Here is a 4,738-nt window from a genome sequence, read left to right as displayed (position 1 = left end):
ACAGGTCATTGTTACAAATGTTGAACTGCGTCTGGATTAGCGCCATGTGCTAGTCCATTGACCAGTTTTCCCCACTTACATCTCTCCGTTGTTCAGGTATGTCTCCAATCAGTCTATTGTGAGGGATTGTGTAAGTAACTGCCCAGCTCCAGTTTGGAAGCTCTCTGGACAGACTTTGGTGATGGCCAGTGTTGTGGAAGTCATGGTGAGGGCCAGTAACACTATGTCTGAATTCAGGCTTTTCCTCAAAATCATTTCCAACAGCTTTGCTGCCTGCAAGATGGTGTGTTCACTGATCTGAACATGAATCGGCTGTTTACTACAGTCACTGATTTGTGTAATAGTTAGGTGTCTTTCTGGTATTTCAATTATTGTTCACTTCAATTGTTTTCAACTGAAAAACAATGATGTTTCTTTTATTTTAAATTATATAAGAAATAAAGTGATATGAACACTTCATTATACAAAATGTAAAAGTGACTTGTTGTATATTTCCCATGGACTAATAAAAAAACAGTCAGATATTGCCTGTAAAGCAGGATTCTGTGAACAGGACTACGTCCCTGGTAACTTCACCACCCTCTCTGGTAGGTTATGTCCCACTGACAGGACATAGCCAGGCTGAGGGGGCAGCTCCTTGGTATATATTAAATACAGTGCTCAGCATTGGTGCTGGATCCTGCGGCTGCTATACAGCTCTGTGGCAGGTTATGATGGAATCAGTAAAAGGGAAACATATAATTGACCACATTATCACCGATCTGCCTACTGCAGATACACCTCTCCATTTCATATATCGGTAAGAATGGTCACTGCACAATGGGGAGCAAGGGCTAACTTCACATTTTGTAGACCCACCTCACCATGATATGGGTTCCTAATGGGACAGATGTTAAACAGATTGAGCAACAAATGATGATGCATCTATGAGGTGCAATTGGCCAACAGCAGCGGTCGAATCATACTCTGGGCAACTCAGTCTGCAACCTCACAGCCCGACATACCTCCCACTGTACAGTAACAGTCACAGCTCGACATACCTCCCACTGTACAGTAATAGTCACGGCCCGACATACCTCCCACTGCACAGTAACTGTTAATCGCTCAGTGCTGAACACTACTGCCCCACAGCACAAAAGTCGTAGGTTCAATTCTGACCTTGGGCGACAGTCTGTGTGGAGGTTAGACATTCCCTCCGTGTCTACGTGGGTTTTCTCTGGGTGCTCCGGTTTCCTCCCACAGTCCAAAGATGTGCAGGTCAGGGGAATTGGCCATGCTAAATTGTCCACAGTGTTAGGTGCATTTGTCAAGGGTAAATATAGGGCAGGGGAATGGATCTGGGTGGGTTACTCTTCTGAGTTAGTGTGGACTGGTTGGGCCGAAGGACCTGTTTCCACACTGTAGGGAATCTAATCTTTTCCAAGTTTCAAGTCAGGAATATGATGGAATAATCACTTGTCTGAATGAGTGCAGCTCCAACAGTACTCTCATATGGACTTACTAGCAACAGGCAATGCAGTTGTGTAGGGAAGATCATGTCTCACAAACTTAATTGATTATTTTGAGGAAGTGACAAAATTGATTGATGAGGGCATGGGGCTGGATGTTGGCCGTCTGGACCTTAGCAAGGCCTTTGATATGGTTCCTTATGGCAGGCTCATACAGAAGGTGAAGTGAAATGGAATCAGCGGTCAGTTAGTAAGATGGATAGAGAACTGCTTGGTCATGGATGAAAGAGTAGTGGTGGAACAGTGTTTTTGTGACTGGAGATCTGTAAATATTTTGGTGGAGTTGCAGATTGTGAGGATGATTGCCAGAGAATACAGCAGGATGTAGGTCAGCTGCAGACTTGGACAGAGAAAACGCAGAAGTAACCTTATCTGGACTGCTGCAACGTGATGCATTTTAGAAGGTCTAATGCAGGAGAGAAGTTTAAAGTGGATGGAACAACTACTGATTGCATCAACATCCGAAGGGATCTAGGTTTACAGCTCCACAATTCCCGAGGAGTGGCAACACGGGTGGATAGGGAGATCAAGAATCTGAGGCAAACTTGCAGACATGCATCGGAACGTGCAGTATGAAAATAAACAGGTCATATTGTAGTGTAGAGAAACTTAGTTCGGGCACAGTTGGAATATTGTTTACAGAACTGTTTGCCACACCAGCACAACGATTTGGAAGTTTTGGAGAGGGTATGGAAAGTTTGACAAGCATGTTGTCTGTTATGGAGTGTATTAGCCAGAAGGAGAAGTTGAACACACATGTTTGTGTGCATCTAGGCATCATTGACTATGGGACTACATGATAGATATTTACAAAATTATCAGAGGCATAGATAGAAGGACAGTTAGAAGCTTTTTCCCAGAGTAGAAATGTCAATTACTCAGGATCGTAGATTTTTGGTAAAAGGGAGAAAGTTTAGGAGATATGATCAGCAAGGTTTTCTTTTGCTTTTCCAGACAGAATGTGCAAGTGCCTGGAATGCACTGATAGAGGAGAAGGAGCTAATTTAGCAAGGTTTAAGAGGGATCTTTGCACAAATATGAGTAAGTAGGGAACAGAATGACATAGTGGGTGTCGGAGCAAAAACTTTCGTTTTAACTTGAGAACGGTATCATGTGTCAGTGCGGGCTTTCTGGGCTGAAGGGCCTGTTCCTGTACTGGACTGATCTCTAAAACATGATTTGAGTGCAGGAGTGGCAAGATGTTGACTGAGTTAATACTAATGATCAACAATCACATTCAGTGGATCTCTCCTCAACAACCTGCAGCTTCATACCCTCCCTTCCACAGTAGGGAAACTCAATATGGAGAATTGGACGTGAATGTCCAAGCTGGTAACTGAAGACTCCATCTCCTCCCGCCCCCCCCCCTCCCCCGCCCGCTCCTGCAGCCTATCTTGGACAACAGCATCTCGGGGGATTCTGCACAGACAGAAGCTGCATGATCTCCACACCCACCAATGCTGGCATCTGTCACATGCTAAGTTCACCATGCCGTCCCAGCACATCGCCGACCCACTGACACTATGCTTCTGTACTTCAATGCTGCAGCTCAGGGTGCACCGACAACTCTCATTGAATGCTTCTGCAAGGATACTGTGCTCAGGGACACACACCTACCTCATGGACTAGCCCTCTGGGTTTCTCACTCCGTGTTTGTACACAGTCAATGCTGCTGCAAGGAAACTGTGCACAGGGACACCAACCCAGCTCATGGACTGTCCCTCTGGTCTGCTCACTCCGTCTTTGTACGCACTCAATGCTACTGCAAGGACACTGTGCTCAGGAACACACACCCAGCTCATGGACTGTCCCATTGGGCCGCTCATTCCATGTTTGTACACAGTCAATGCTGCTGTAAGGACACTGTGATCAGGGACACACACTCAGCTCACGGGCTGTCCCTCTGGGCTGCTTTCTCCGTGTTTGTACGCACTAACTTTAAACTGACTTCAATGCTCACAGAATTATTACCTTGCCTTACACTGCCCTCAGCAGTGTCTCCCCTCAGCCAGGGCTACCAGGCTCACCCGCCTGCTGTATTGTCTTGGTATTTAGCACAACCACAAAACCAGGAAGCCTGATATCATTTTCCACCGTCAGTCACGGTGCCCAGCACAGATAGACAAGGGGTCTCTCAGATATCAGTCCGGGAACTTGGACACTCTCAGTCAGTCTCTCGTGGTAGTTAGGGTCAAGATCCTTCCCCTGTGATGGGGTGAGGAGATGAATGTTGGGGAGCCTCCTATCTCTCTTAGTTCTTTCTCTCCTATTGTGTGATGGTTCCTTCTCGGATGTGAAAATTAGCAACAGGTATAAAGGAGATGGAAGTGTTTGTTACAGCTGTTCGTGCTGGGACAGCTGAGGGAAAGGTGGGGAGGTGGCCTGAGTGAGTGAGTAGGCAATACAGACACCAGGCAGAGTTGGCTATAGGGGAAGAGATGAGTTTGGAGAGACTGAGAGAAGGTGCTGCATTTAGTTAGGGTGGGTAAGTCACATGCAGTTACAGGTGTGAGGGTGGGAGAACATGAGCCTTGGTAGGAGGTGGGTGCAGTAACAGGGAGAGAGTGAGGGAACGTTTAGAAATTGCAGATAATGGCACTTACCCTGGTGGTGTGGAGAAGGTCACTGACCTTCTTCCTACACTGCTTGGCATTCACCCAGAAGGCTGGCAGCTCATTAACACAGGGGTCAATCTCGGGTGAAGCTGGCAGGGTCTGGTGCCAGGGCCTTCCCTGCCATTCTTTGAGGAAGATAATGTCCCGCTCCTGCACCATGTCATCTACCAGAATTTCAGGGGCTTGTCCACAAAGTGGGGCCACACTTTTACCAACTCTGCCATGTCTAGGCATTTTCGGACTGACAATCCAAGAGTATAATGACTTTTTAAAGACGGCCACAGTAACAGGGAGGCGGGTGCATTCTGGGATATCCAGTCAGTCGGCAGTTGTTATGACCAAAGGGAAAAAACATGGGGTTAGTGTCAGATGAGAGGAAGACCACGTGGGCAGGGAGGGTAGTTAATGAGGCAGATTGGGGATGGTAACAGCAGAAAATGCACTTCATCTTGTAGAGACTAACCCTCCATGAAACCCGACTAAAATGGGACTTGACCAAATCATAAGATGGGTTAGGTTTCTTACTGTCTGAATCAAATAGAGATGAAGTATTGGGAGCAACAAACTTCGAGCGGAGAATTTTACAGGAGATTTTAATCCTTAAAAACGGGCAAC

Source organism: Chiloscyllium punctatum, unplaced genomic scaffold (assembly GCF_047496795.1).
Source record: "Chiloscyllium punctatum isolate Juve2018m unplaced genomic scaffold, sChiPun1.3 scaffold_112, whole genome shotgun sequence".
Classification (NCBI taxonomy): Eukaryota; Metazoa; Chordata; class Chondrichthyes; order Orectolobiformes; family Hemiscylliidae; genus Chiloscyllium; species Chiloscyllium punctatum.
Note: the sequence above shows the minus strand (reverse complement) of the source record.